Source organism: Pinus tabuliformis, chromosome 6, assembly GCF_031772625.1.
Source record: "Pinus tabuliformis cultivar Carrire ecotype Pingquan chromosome 6, CPIR1, whole genome shotgun sequence".
In the NCBI taxonomy this organism is placed as follows: domain Eukaryota; kingdom Viridiplantae; phylum Streptophyta; class Pinopsida; order Pinales; family Pinaceae; genus Pinus; species Pinus tabuliformis.
Window position 1 is genome coordinate 219,600,996 of NC_142292.1, and position 16,362 is coordinate 219,617,357.

A 16,362-nucleotide genomic window follows, 5' to 3' on the forward strand; every position below is an offset into this window, starting at 1 on the left:
GCTATTATTAATTTCACTATTAATAAACTATTATGCATTTAATTATGGCTATTAATTATCTCTCATTAATGTTCTCTTTTGCTAATTATTTTACATTGACAAATTTTATAATACTATAGTTATTATTTTTTAGTAACAATTAATCGCTGATGAGTTCAACTCCACATTGCAATAGCTATTACATATAATATTATTAAATTGACTATTAAGAGACTATTGTGCATTTAATGATAGATACTAATTCTCTCGCATTGATGCTTTCCTCTTTTGCTAATTCTTTTACATGGATATCTTTTCTGCACAACGAAAACATAAATATTATTATTAAATAAAAATGTTCACAATTTCATTAATAGTTAATAACTGCAATATCTATTACATTTAAATATTATTAAATTGACTATTAATTGGTTATTGCGCATTTAATTATAGCTATTAATTCTTCGTCATTCATGCTTTCTTTTGATAATTATTTTACATGGACAACGTTTATAATACTATAGCTATTAATTTTTTTATTAATAGTTAATAAAAAATGTGTTAAACTATGCACTCCAATAGTTATTATATTTGATATTATCAACTTGACTATTAATAGACTATTGTGCATTTAATTATAGCTATTAATTGTCTCACATTAGTGGTTTCTATATTTGATAAATATTTTAAATGGAGAGGTTTTGCGCACAATGAAAACAAAAATATTACGATTAAACAGAAATATTCACACATTCATCAATAGTTAATAATTAATTAGTTAAAATCCACACTACAATAGCCATTACATTTAAATATTCTTAGCCTAACTATTAATAGACTATTGAGTATTTAATTATAGCTATTAGTTCTCCCACATTAATGCTTTATGTTTTTGATAAAATGGTGACAAACTACCTCTTTTGAGGATCTTTCTATGTGCAGAATGCTTTGCACAAGAAATGCTCTGCACACTGTTAACTCTACTCCCCTTTTCAATGCCAACCCACAACTTTTTTCCATTTAACGTTTTAAATTGTTAATTTTGATTTAACCGGTTTTAGCAGTGCTTCCACATAATGAAAATGAAAACAAAAGTCTTTGCACAAAGCATTAAAGTTAAAAATATAAACAAAAACTTAAAAAATAGCTAATAATTTTTAATTAATTAGTTATCATAAGTTAATTATGAAGCTATAAATGATAGCATGAGAATAGTATTAGCACAATGAACAAAAACTGCTAATAATTGTAATAATTAAACAACAACAATAGTTTCTTGAAACTATTACATTTTTGTAATACTATATATATTACAAATAAGCTCTTCACTACCATATATATTACATTAAACTATTATTGAGTTGATTATATATATACTATTGTGCATTTGATTGTAGTTATTAATTCTCCGTCATTAATACTTTCCTTTGATAATTAATTTTGTAATACTATAGCTATTAACTTTTTTTATTAATAGTTAATAATTAATGAGTTAAACTTCTCACTACAATAGCTATTACATTTAACTATTATTAGCTTGATTATTAATAGACTATTATGTGTTTAACTATAACTATTAATTCTCTCACATTAATTATTTCTACTTTCGATAATTATTTTACATGGACAACTTTTCCCCATAACGAAATCATAAATATTACTATTAAACAAAAATGTTCACACTTCCACAAAATGAAAACACAAATATTACTATTAAACAAAAATGTTCACACTTCTACACGAAATTTCCTATTCATATAAACCATAAGTTGAACTGTGCAAAGCTAATTATTTTATTTTATTATTGGAAAATGAATATTATTTTACCGAGAAAATAATGTACTCGATAAATTTGAGACTTATCACCCATGACCCCACACATTTGAATAGCAGAGCTCAACACAATGAGCTAAGTTCCACACAATAAGCTATAATAATTTTTTTTTTTTTTGTAAATCAGCAGTTTTATATTAATTCATAAAATACATAGGATACAAAAGGGTCTGCATGCACAGACAAAGCCAAAACCTCATCGCATGCTCAAAATGACTATAAGCAGCTGAAACTTCATCTACTGAACCCGAGGCTAACCACGCAGGGCTGCCCAAAGAGGGGTAAAAAATAGAAAAATAGATCTTCAACCTAGGCTGCTGGACAGTAGTGCCAAAAAGAAAGACAGAGGCCAGGAGGACCTCTACAGCTACACGATACCAGGAGCATAGAAGCCAGGAACATAACATATCAAAACCAAAAGAGATATCAGGAACAGAGAAGCCATTACAGCTTTAAGATAACATAGTCTGTACTAGGAGCACATGGTCCGGCCAATGCAGTCGTTTTCTCAGGCTGCATAATTCTCTGAGGAGTGGGCCGCTTCACTTGACTAGTGTCAGTTTCCTCCTTCGTGACCTCTGTCACAACTGTGGATCCCTGATGCATGGAGAGCCCGAGGAGACTAATGAGGACACTTAGTTTTTGCGAGACGACTCTGACTTCCTCAGTCAGGGCACTGAAATTGAATTCCATGCCATCAAGCTTAGTGAAATTCTCTATTGAAACGAGAGGGATGGCCTGGTGAGCTTTTTGGATGTCATCAGCCTGCATGCTGAGCACCTTGGCCAACATGGTTTTAATCCTCCACATTTCTTCCCAGGTTCAAACAAATTGAGTTTCCCTTGTGGTTGTTGTGCCTGGATCAGAAAGTCATTCCACTTCCTTCTCCAAATCTTGCACGTTCAAACATTCTTCCTCCTCCGTTACTGTAGCTTCGAGCTTTGCGATTTTGCGTTTTTCTTTCTAGGTGGTTCGGGTTTCATAAGTCTCCCAGGCTTTCTGCAAGTCCTGGTTAGCGGAAACACTCTGACTTCCTTCACGCACCATTATGTTATTGCAGGTCGCGGAATCACTGAAAAACCTAGCAACACTGTGAATGCTAAGAGGTGAGCTGAGAGAGAGTAATGTTCTGATCTTTTGGTTGGATGTTTTAGATATAGTTGAGGGTGGGAAGGTTTGGCTGGAGATCTTCCACTTCGCCGTTGGATAGGCGATGTTCCTGCCATAATAACTGCCATTACAAATTCCCAATTCCTGTTCATGATGCATATCCAGAGCCTTAACTCTGCCACACTTGAGGCTATTGGTTGAACGCCTTGTGTCCTCCCATATGATTTGCTGATGGCACCGATCATATTTTTTTTTGCTCGTTTGCTGCAATTTTTCCTTGTTTATGATTTCGCACTCTTCCTCATGTACTTCATGGATCTGTTGCTTGTTGTTCCTTCGGTTGGCTACATTCATTCGCTATTAAGGCGTGATCCATTGTACTTCTGCCATACTCCTCCCTTTAACAAATGTCTTGTCTTGAGAGAAGTAAAAACTTATCCCGAAGTTCTTTGCATGTGACATCATGCCAACAGGTGTCCGGGTAGGTGAAGTGGTGATCGATCCTATAGTTGGCCAGACAATCAACCACCACATTTGCCTTTCTTCTCATTGCTTGTAGGATGATTCCATTGAGGCTTGAGAGGTCCTCTGCTATGAGCTCTATGACCTTGGCTAACCTCCAATGCTTCGTTACCTTACTCAGTTTCACCCCCATTTGCATTCTCCTTGCTACATTGATAGCCAAAAGAGAATCCCCTTCCACCATTCTATCTCTTATTTCTAGGCGTATTATAATTCATAACCGTTGCTCTAAAGCCGCAAATTCCATTTCATTGTTGGTTCCTTCACCCAATGATTGGCTGAAAATATGATGTATTTCTCCTTTGTAGTCCCGAATGACACCTCCTATACCTGTCGAACCAAGATTCCCACAAGAAGCCCCATCAAATTTGAGTTTGTGAAAGCTAGTTGGTGGAGGCGACCAGACATTCATGGAAGGTCCTTGCTATTGACGCGGTTCAAAGCAGACAATGATGGATCCTGTCTCAATTCCAAATGCCTACAGAATCTGTAATTCAGTGACTGAGGAATCCTTCTTCCATTTTGCTTTCCCTTTGGTAAGAGTTGTTTCCCTCATGTTTTGCAAAATGGTGGCTTTATAAACTCTGTGGTTTTAACTTCATTTTGAAACACCCTTCAGTTTCGTTCTTTCCATACTGTCCACAGTATAAACCCCGAGATTAATTTCCATAAGGTATTGACCATTTGGGTTTTGGAAAAATTACTTCGCCAATTCCCTATGCTTTCTTGTATTGATTTTCTATCCCTATTCGTTCTCTTAAATATGGCTTCCATCCAGTTCCATAAGCTTTCTATCCATTTACAAGTATTGACGAGGTGATTCGTGGATTCCTCCTCAATTTCACATAGGGGGAATCGTGAGGAGCCTATGCACCCTTTTTTCTGAAATTTCTCCCAGGTAAGAGTTCTTCGGTGCATCAAAAGCCAGAGGAAATTTTTAATCTTCGGCCAACGATCAACATCCCAAACTTTACTATACCAATTGACTTTTTCCTTTTGTTCGTTTTCTCTGATATAGACTCTTGCTTCTTTGAGGGAGAAATGACCTCCCTCGAGCTTGCCCCAATATAGTTGATGTGCATCACAAGCATTCCTTATTCTCCTTTTGGCCAACTTTGTCTACAGTGCTCTTATAATGTTATCTCCCTCTTCCGACTGCTCTATATCGTTGGATATCCGCTGATTCCATGCTTGATTATTATCGTTAGGTTTCCAGTAATGACTCATTGTTGTCCTCCCTAGCTCCTGGTTTCTTCTCTGAATGGTTAGGTAATCAGTGCTTTCGATCTTAGGTAATTGTTTCCAAGCGTCTTCCCAGAATAGGGTAGTTTGTCCATCACGGACTTCCCAAAAACTCTGTTCCCGAATTGAGCTCCGATTAGTTCTTACAAGGTTCCAGATTAGATATCTGTTTGGGGGTTATTGCATCCTGATCAAATTCTGTAGGCTATAGTGATTAGCATACTTTACTTTCCAGTGTTTGGCCTAGGGTATATTTGGTTCCTTTACCCATCTCCACCATAAATTGTCTCCACATGCTTTGTTAACGGTATAGGGGTCCTAAAGATTTAACCGACCCAGGTTTTTGGGTTTGCAAATTTTATCCCACACCATTAAAGATCACTTTTGTTTCACTGAGTTTCCCGACGAAAGAAAAGCTTTCTGAATGAGTCAGATTTTCTGAAGCATACCTTTAGTTACCGAGAGGATAGAAGGCATGAAATGAGGAATAGCCTGGAGGATGGATTTGGTGATGGCTAGGCGGCCTACAAAGTTGAGGGTCTTATGAGTCTGATGTTGACACCGTTTCTCTAGATTGGCAATCATTTTTTCCCAATGAATTTTTTTCCAGGGTTTATCAATCAACGGAATGCCTAGGTACCTTGAAGGTAGGTTACTCCTCTTGAAACTGAAGACAGTAGATAGATTTTTATGGACTTCTAGGTGCATATTGAAAAAGAAAATAGATGATTTAGCTACATTCAGTTCCATACCTAAGGCTAGGTTGAAGTAGTTGAGAATTTTTTTGAAACCAAGAGCTTCTTTGACAGAGGGCGTGCCATGTAGCGTTTTGTCATCGATAAATTGTTGATGATTTGTAGCAAGGCTTGAGGGCAAGGGTTGGAGTCCCTGAATTATGCCATCCTCTTTTTCTCTTCTCATAAGCCAGCTAAGACCTTCCATTAGAATTACAAATAGAAATGGGGACAAGGGATCCCCTTGTCGCAAACCTCTAGAGCGTGTAAACTAGGCCGTGGGACCTCTGTTAACCAGAATGGAAAATCTAGTAGACTTAATCATGGCTAAGATCCAAATTATCCATTGCTTCGCAAATCCAAAGGCATCCAAAATAGCCTCCAAATAGTTCCAGCTGACTTTATCATAAGCTTTTGATAGGTCCAACTGCATTAGCATGCCCACTTTTTTCTGAGTTTGGAGAGTATGAATCATCTCTTGGGTTAGTAGTACATTGTCCATAATCTGTCTCCCCTCTACATAACCAGATTGTTCTTCCAAAATGATACCTGGAATAATTGGTTTTAGTCTATTAGCTATGACTTTAGATATGATCTTGCATAGGACATTGCACAATGTAATTGGCGGAAACTTCGATGGAGTGTTTGCTTCCTCCTCCATTGGAATAAGGGTAATGAATGTAGAGTTGAGGGATTTTAGGATGGAAGAGGAGCCCTAAGTCAGATGCCTCAAGAAGTGGCCCATAGAATGAGTGCTCCCCCTCATGCTCATCAGCCTCATCCATATGATGGATGAGCAATAAATCCCTCACCCTGCCGGTCCTTGCCCCGAAACTAACCCGCCCGTTATCTGGCAGCTAATTGAATGGGATGGCTAGTCTTAAACTTTCAGGGTATGGGAATGTATGACCTCAACCTTGTCGAAACAGTAATTCGATGTCGTCCAAGCTGCTTGGCTTTCCTAACGTCAAGCAAGCCCTGCCGGACCTTGCCCGATGCACACAAGCTACTTCGTTCGTGTTGGGAATCCTCAACCATTTCCCATACCTATGTTTTGATTATTTTGCAACAGGCTTTGTAAAAATCGATGGTGAAGCGATCCGATCATCGTCCCTTACCATTTAGCATATCTTTCACCACTTCTTCCACTTCTTCCAAGGTAATTGCTCGATTTAGAGCATTTTTTTGATCCTCTAAGATGAGATTGGAATAGAAGTCACTAGGTCCCTAATTGCTTCCTCTCTGTCAATATTAGGTTCCATTGCAATTTGGCTTAAATGAGTTATGAGAAGGCTCAAGATTTCATGATCAGTTTGCACCAAGGTTCCCTGATCATCCTTTATTCTTAACATTTTATTAGCACCTCTGTGATCAATGGAAGATATGTGAAAAAATTTAGTGTTCTTTTCACCTTCCTTAAGCCATTGAATTCTAGACTTTTGCTTCCGTTGAGTTTCCTCCTGTTGGCTTCGTATCTGCCATTCCTTCATGAGTTTTTGTTCTATATGGATATTTTCTTGATTAATATTTCCCTAGATCCATTCCTTGTGAATTTTTTCCAATTGCTCCTCCAGCTTCTTTTTCTCCTTGAAAATGTTACCGAAGACTTCTTGATTCTAGGATTTTAACTTGGTTTTGATATGTTTAAGTTTAGCTTGGAGAATGAACATTTTAGTGCCTCTTATACCTAATGGTTCACTCCACCATTGTTTTATTTTCATTGTGAATTCAGGATGACTAAGACAAAACTTTTCAAATTTCAATGGCTTATTCCTTGGTGTGCTAGGATGGTTGCATTCATTATTATAGGCTAGTGGTCCGAACCGCCAGTTGGTAGTATGTCCGAATCCACAATTATCCCTTCCAAAAGAATGGTTTCTGTCACTAAGAACTTGTCCAGTCTAGAGGTGATTTTCCTATCACCCCCTCTTTTTTTGTTCCATGTGAAAGCTCCACTCTTGGTAAAGATGTCTGCCAGCTTCGCTGATTTAATAAAGTCTTTGAAAGCTTCAGAATCCCTGTTGAGTGATCTGAGCCATAGCAATTTGGCCTCTAGATTTTTAGGGCATAGACATTTGTGCAGAGATAGGTGGCTAGATTTCCTACCATTTGGACTTCTATAGATATATGAGATCTGGTAGCTTCAGAGGATATAATCTGGAGAACTTGAGGATTCCAAAGAATGGCCAGGCCCCCTTCCATCCAGTGCTTTCTGTTTCTAGGTATTCCATTCATTTACGTAATTTCTTACTGATGTTTTCCAGTGTTTTGCGGGAGCATTTAGTTTCTTGCAAAAAAATTATATCTGCCTGTTCCTTTTTGACTTTTTCCTTTAGTAACCGCTACTTCTTTAGGCTATTTATCCCTCTAGCATTCCATGAAATTACGTTCATAATTAACAAATTTTAGGAGGTGAGTGTGAATGCCTCGAGGCCTTTCATCTTACTTGAGTTTAGGAGCATCTAACCAAGTTCTTGTAATGCTTCATTGTTTGTCCTTCTTCCTCATTTTTTCCGGTGCTTTGAGTTGGTGGTGGTTTGATGTAGTCCTTGAGCTCTTATCCCTAGCCCTTTTTCTATTCCCAAGTTCCTTCTTTGAACATCTAGTTCTGTTTGTTGTCTTGCTATGAATAAGTTATTGATTTTGTTCACCTCCTCTTCCGATATGTGTTCCATGCCTTTCTTCTTCCAATTTTCTACCATGTTTGGTACATCCATACCTTCTTGTTCAAGAATGTAGCTTAGTTCCATATCCTCTAGCCCTATTTCATTATTCATCATCTCTGATTCTTCCTCTAATCCTTCTGTTTGTCCCTGAGCATGTGGGACGTTGTTGGATGGATTAGAAATGGGTTCTTTTGTTCCTAGTGTGGTTGTGGTCTGGCTTTCTCTCAGTGTCTCACTCTCTGGATTGCTATCCTCTGAACCTGTCTCTGACTCCAACACCTCAAAAGCATTGCTTGTGTTTCTGAAGAAGGTATTTTCTTTATTTTGTCATCTCTTGTTTGCTCTCTATCTAGCATTAGGTTGAACAAAGGCCTCCTTATTCTTATTTCCTCTATTATGCTTGGATTTCTCCATCATTCTATTCATTGGGCATTATTTGATAAAATGTCCATGTTCATGACATTACCCATATCAGAATGGGATCTGCTCATAGTCTATAGCTTGAAAATACACTTCATCTCTGTATTCTAGCCATAGACCCTCATGAAGAGCTCCCGAAACATCCATCTCAACACAAATCCTTACATAGGAGGTGTATATTTTCTGTAATGTAGCCTCTGAAGCTTTGATGAAGGTGCCTAAATTTTTTCCTATTTGTTCATGTGTTGCATGTCCCCAGTAGTCAATCGGTAGAGAGAACAAGAGAATCCAGACTGGTACCTATTTGAAGGTTTCCTATTCTGGTGCGAAGTTGGGTTTCCATGGTCTCATGTAAAGACCTGCTGAGGCAAAGAAATATGGGCCTCCATCAAAGAGATGACCCTTGTCATCTAGATTGGTAAAAACCACTAAAAATAATCCTTTGGCTTCTAAGTGGAGTCTTACATCTCCTCTAGGTTTCCATTGCTGCTTTATCCACATGCACAGGGCTCGTTCTATTGGTCAGAAACCCATAAACTTGAAGATCACTACATGTTCTACCATGTGGTCATGGTACGCCTATAGTTCTAGGTCAAAGATTATTACCTATAGGTTTTCAGTTGCTTTGCGGTTGCATGGTCCCTGGGTTTCTTTCTTTTTGACTTCTGTCATTGTTCCTTCCTGTCCTCCCTTGGCTTGGTTTAGATCTTCCTTTTCTCTTGATCGTTCATCCTCATGCCTGTTTTCATGTGCTCGTTCATCCTCAGGGAAAGTGTTTTTTCCTGTCTCTATTCGCAGTACTATTGCTGCCAATGATTTCTTTTTGTTTTGGGGTATTTTTGCCCTCACTGTTTAGCTTTCCTTTATTGGTCGGTTCCTCCTTTCCTGACTTCTCAGAGCCTGATATTTGCACCCTGTCCAGTGCAGTCTTATCCTTGTGCATCATTACATGTTTATAAGATGGGGTCCCGCTGGACCCCACATTTTTCATCTGTTGGGTCAGAACCTACCCTCTTCTGCGAAGCTCTGCCGCTCTGGCATTATCCTCCTCCAGAGTTAGTACTATGGTTGCAGCTTGAGCAGGTATTCTTCAAACCCTATCCGCCATTCCTCATTTCTTCAGCACCTATAATATTATTTTATTAATATTGTTTTTATTTTATTTTATTATTGGAAAGTGAATACATCATTACCAAGGAAATAACTAGTAGCTTCTGTGTGAAAAACTTAGCCTATTGTGCGGAACTTAGATCATTCTATAAAGCTATTTAATTTATTTTATTATTTTTAAACAAATATATCATTAAGGAAAAACACTATATAAAAAAAATGAATTAAATAACCATAGAAGAGAAACTATAATGCATCCCAACTATTCCTCTTGTTTATTTAATTATTGATTAAAATGATGTTCCTAGTTCTCTATTCTTAACCAACCTCACAATATTGTGTTGAGCCTACACTCATGATGCACATGCCTTTGTTGGAATTCATAAATATATTCTAAAAAGACATTTCCATCTAACATGTGTAGCTGTATCATTTTATATTATATTTTATAATATTCTAATTCACCATCCTTTTATGCTATCCAATTGTAATGGGTTAGTTGTGCTTGGATTTGTTTTTCAGGTTTTATTTCATTTTTGTGTACTTTTCCTAAGGAATAAGGTGAACCATTCTAATATCTGGACCTTCTAATTTTTATTAATTAAGTTTTTGTTTTGAGATGCAAAATTTATTTTGCACCCTTGAATAGCTCATCTATAATTAGTTTGAAAAAATGTAATATAGGATATCTACAACTCTATCAAATTAATAATGATAAATTGTCTTTCTTAGTATTCATTGGTAAATGAGAAATTGTCTTGTTAGTCTTCATGGTGTGGATTTGTTGAATAAAATAATTGTGCTATTTTTACCATTAAATTAATCACTTCATAAGGATTTAAGAATAAACATATTAGAATCCATCTATTTTAATGTATATTTATTGCATATGTATTTTGTACTCTTAGAACATTTATTTATAATAATATTGTTTATTAGTTTGTGGATTACTTTAATTAGTGAAGGAATTTTCTAATGTTGCATTGACATGGTTTCGAAGTAAATCTTTTAAAGTAAACTATCGTCAACACTATTAATTTTACAATGTAAGATAACCATTAATTGACATACTATCTAATATATATCAAATAAATATTGAAATGCAACCTAACGCTTTGCGAATATCACAAATATGACATAACATTGAAGAATATAGCAATTCAATACAAATCAATCAAGATGTACATCATGATGTACATCATGATGTGACATAACCATAGTTAATATTAGTATTCCATAGGATGATTATGATTGAATATTACAATGTGACATACCCATTAAAGAAACCATAAACATGGAATGACTCTTCTTGAATATTGTAATGTGAAATAACCATTAGGTAACATAGTAATTTCTTGATCTTAAGGATCATTTGAACTAAAACATGGATTCAAAAATTGTCTAAAGTGATTTATCTCAAAGAAACATATGACAATAATGGTAACCAAAAAAGTTTGAGAGATGATATTTCTTATGTGTTAACTAGCATGAATATCAAAATGCATCATAACCATTTAGGAACATCTCATTAAAACATATCCTTGAAGGAATGTTGCAATGTGACATAACCCAATGTGACATAACCATTACAAAACATAACAATTTGACATCACATAATGAATATTATTATCATAGTGTGACATAATCATTAGGGGACAACACAATCCAACATAACCCTTGATGATCATCACAATATGACATAGCACTTGATGGATGTTGCAATGTAACTGAACCATTGAGGAATCTCGTTATTCAACATTGGTCAACCACGATCAACATCATAATATGACATTTCCATACTAAGCCAATGGCCACTGCAATGCGACATAAACCTTGTCGATGTTGCAAGAAAACAAAAGTACTCAAGAATGTAACAATTCAACATAATTAAACTAAAATTAAGGTTACAATATGACATACACATTGATGAATATTGCAACCCAACATAATAATTCAGGTATGTGGCAATGCAACATTAGCATTGAGGTATGTTGTAATGCAGTATAACTCTTTATGATTTTTTTAATGTGGCATAACATTGAACACCCTAGAAATTCAACATAATTCAACCATGATGTATGTTGAAATGAGACATAAGCATAGTCAATCATAATAGGATGACTATACTTGAACATTAGAATGAAAATGCATAAGCATTACATTGTAACATAACCATTATTATTGTAGTGTGGCATAACCATTAATACACATAAAAAACATGATATAACCATTCATGAATGCCATACTATGAAATAATTATTTACGAACATAGACAATTTTTATAAGTCAATCAAATGAATATTAATATGAATCGTGGCCATTTAAGAACACCTTACTAAAATATAAAGATAAAGACTTGTCACATGGTGACATATGTGACATTTGAGAAACATAGAAATTTGATATAACATGATGAAGATGAATCTCACAATGTGGTATAAAACCCGGGGAACATCACAATACAACATAATTCATGATGACCATCTCAATGTGGCATAAACTTGATGGATATGAAAATGTGACATAATGATTAAAGAATGTATTAAATAGAAATTCGACAACCAAAATGAACATTGCAATCACCATTTACATAATAAAGCATTATTAAACATAATTAACTATAATCAAATAAAGTTAAGCATACTCAACCAAATCCAATGATAATCAACCAAGACAACCATAGATGGCCAAGTTCGACCATAGCCTATCAAGTTCAACTATATTTAACCAAAGTATGTTAAATCATAGGTAGTTAAAGACAAGCATGATTAAGAAAATTTATTAATAATGTCGTAATGTTACATTACCATATTAAAATATGGTTATATAATATCACCCTAGTCAACCATGGCTAACTAAAGAAAACTATGGTTAAAATAAGTCAACAACATTCAACATCAGAATATGAAATAACCATTTAGGAATGTCACAATTTAACCTCAATCATTGAAAAACACCTCATTCTCGCATAACCATTAAGGAACACATCCACTCGACATAAGAAAGAAAAAATAAATATCACAATTTTACACACGAAGTCTCCACGCAATAAACCTATTACATAGCACTAGTATTTATGGGATCATAAACAACGCCACTAATCTCACTAAATATCGATAAATACTTCCACAAATGTTTTTTTCGAAACACCCTCCTAATACATATTTCAGTTAAAAGTAAAAACATTTCTTACTAGCTATCTTATGATTTTACTAGAAATCATTTTTATATATCCCCCAATTCCTCTGGGGACTTCATATTGTTGGCCAATATCTTAGCACATTCATTCATAAAGGATTTCTTAAGTTGTGAAAGTTAGAGTCAATATATTAAAGATATTGAGGGTGGGTGTGGGTGATGTGAGGTAAAGGGGGGATTATATGTATTGAGGGATATAAAAAGGAGAGTTTTGGTAAAAATAAGAGATATCTTTTAAAAATATGGGTTATTTTTCTTAAAAATATGTATTCAGAGGGGGTCCAACAACTCGATTTTGGGAGAGCCTTATGAACATCTAGTAAAATTAGTGTATTCTTTAATATGTCATGAACATAAGTTCCATAACATATATTTACTAAGTGGATAACCAATGGGAAAACCTACAAACCCCATGATACCCAACATATTTACCCCAAATATTTCCAATATCTCTTGACTCTATTTTTGACTGTTTAAAAAAACCCTTTATGAATGAACATGATAAAATATTCGTGAAAAAGGTGAAGCCCATATACATTAAGTAACATCACAATATTACATATTCTTTCACGAACATTCCAATGTGACACAACCCTATAAAACATAGCAATTCAACATAATTCCACCAGGATGTGACATTGTGACATAATCATCAGGGAACATTACAAATGTGATATAACCCTCAATGAATATCATAACACAACATAACCATTAAGGAATATACCATTTCCATGTAAATTAACTAATATGAATATCATAATGAATTATGACCACCAAGAACATTGAACTTAAAATTACCCCTTGAGGAATCTTACATGGCGACACAACCCTTAATGAAAATCACAACATAGCAAAACTATTGAGGAATTCTACAATTCAAAAAAATAAAAAGAATGTGAACCTCAGAATCTGAAATAGTCATTAGGGAACATCACAATTTAACATAATCATTTAGAAATGTTATAATATGACATAATCCTTGATGGATATAACATTGCAACAAAACTTTTGATAAATGTAGCAATTTGACAGAAGTCAACAATGATAAACATCACAATATGACATTACCATAGTAAACCATATAGTCAACTATAGTGAACCAAAAGTACCATTCTTGATTCTTGTTACCATGTTTAACCATAAGTTACCCATGAATAATTAAAGATAATCATATTAAAGCATGGCCAACAAAATTCACCCATAAGTAAGCCATGGTTGGCTGAAGCCAATTTTAATCAAAGGTAATAATACATAACGAATCATGTCTAGTCAAAGTTAATTATGGTGAAACATAACTAACTATAGTCAGCCATGTAAAACCATAATCTTATATGGTCAAAAAATCTATCTGTGTGTTATAGCCTAAATCTACCTTAGACTGAGAAAGGCAGGTCTAGGGTAACATCAAACCACGCTTAACCTGGTAGCTAGCCCTACCAGGTCGGGAGAGGACTCTCTCCTTGTCAATCTCAATGAAAATATATCAGGGAAGGATTGAGATGACTGATATGAATACTAATTTTAGGCTAGGTATGCTTGCTCAGAGGATTTTGATTGATTTTAATGGTTGGTTGCTGGATGGATGGGGAAGGCAACTTTGGGTTCAGGAAATCAACACATATTTACAGAGGTTTCTGTGGGGCGAGGTATGCAAGTGTTTTAACACTTTGAAATGAATGTAATGGTGAGTCTAAAGGCTGGTGAGGAGCTACAGAGGGCATGCAAATGTCATGAGTCCTCTTCAAATAGTAGAAAACATGTAAAACTAAATAAACCCCAACGCAGAGCATTGAAACACCAATGGATTCCACCTTTTAAACTTGATTCATTTAGTTATGCAGAAAGAGAGAGATGATGGCACACATAAACATAAGATAAACTGAGAAAAATGAGAAGAAAACAATGTTAATTCATATTACCACAAGAGTCCCAGAAAATGCTGTAAAACCTTGGTTTATTTCCTTGCCAAACTACAAAAGTGATGTACAATAGTGCTCAATGCATCCACAAGAGTCCAACCTTGACAAATCACTAAGAAAGTATAAGATATAGGCATCAAACCACCTATGCTAGCCATCAGGGGTCGAATCCAGGAGTCAAGGAGCCGTTTCAACAAGATCTAAACTAGGAACTGAAAAATAGGTGGTGGAACAACTTGCCTCTAAAGCTATGGAAATTAGTTTAGTCAGTTCAAAGCCACCTAAAACTGTTGTATCTACCTCCTTAAGTCATTTTTCATCATTTTTACATCATAGTACATCAATTTACATCATATTACATCATGAATTTGACCATGAGAGAAGAAAAAGTCAAACTAATAGAAAACTAGGCAAAAAGTTGAGTTTTTGAGCAAAATTGGCAAAATTTTGCTTGATGCACATTGCCATGAGCCTGATGCGCAATGCCACTTGAAGTCCGAGTTTGAAGGCCTTCACTAAATTAGCTCCAAGAGGGCTTGTTAGAAATATCTATTTGTCTTCCTTCTAAGACAACTAGAATTTTTGGATTTGGAGTCCATTTGCCCCTTCAAAAATCACTTCTCCCAAGACTGCTTCCTGTGGGTCCAAAAAGTGGCAGAGAGGGCATTTTTTAGGTGTTTGTTTCCCTTTAGGTGACCCAGATCTCCTCCAAACTTCATGAAACTTTTTGGGTTTTAGTATTTTTCCATGAGGAATCGAAAAATGCAAGCCATTTTGCAAAATTCCCAACCAGTTCAATGCGTAGCGCCAGTGGTGTTGTGCATCAAAGGAAAATTCCTATGTTTTGCAATAAAAATTTATGAAATGAAAAACATTTCTCCAAAATGCTTCAAAATTGGCAATAGGCAAGCTTATCAATTGCTTTGCTAAGCCGAGGAAGCTTTAGCCAATATTTTAAGTTTATCTTGCTCCTTTTGGGCTTTTAAGGCTCTCCTTAACTTGGCTTTTAAGCTTCTTATCCTTGTCTTGCAAATTTTGTTCCAAGCCAAGTAGCGATAACCCATGTGGCGCAACATGTTCCTCTCCTTATTAGCCTTATCTAGTAGCTTCTCAAGGTGGGCATTCACTCTTTCTAACCATGATTCTTAGTCACCCTCTATGTCTTACTCTAGTGATGTCATCTTGCTTTTTCTCCTTTTTCCCACTTGCCCGTTTTCCCTAATAGTTTGTAGTTCCATGATTGTTTGTTTGTCCTCCAATTTCTTGCTCTGTTGCTCAAGGTTGTTAATGATCCATTTAGCCCTCTCAAGGTCAAGTGATAAGGCTTGGATCTTAGCTTATTTCTCCTTGATCACCACGTCCTTGAGTCTTGAGATTTAGGAGCCCAAATCATTATCATCTTCCTCAACTAAAACAAAATCCCTGTCTTGGCTTTCAGAATGCCCTTTGTCATGCAATGGTTGGTTTCCTTTGTCTTGTACCTGTTCTGCTAAAGAAGAAGGCAAAGGCCCTTTCAACCCAGGTGAAGATAGCATTTTCCTGAGATCCGGTGAAGGAAATGAGACCCCTTTCACCCCTGGTGGAGATAGCACTCGTTTGGTAGCTGCAAAAAGTCTTCTTGTACCTTTT

General features: G+C 35.7%; 1 pseudogene; it reads left to right on the plus strand.

The window, feature by feature from the left end:
• The first annotated feature begins 9,466 nt into the window (after nucleotides 1–9,466).
• Nucleotides 9,467–16,362, plus strand: part of LOC149258237 (ubiquitin-activating enzyme E1 1 pseudogene) — a 33,542-nt pseudogene continuing 26,646 nt past the window's right edge.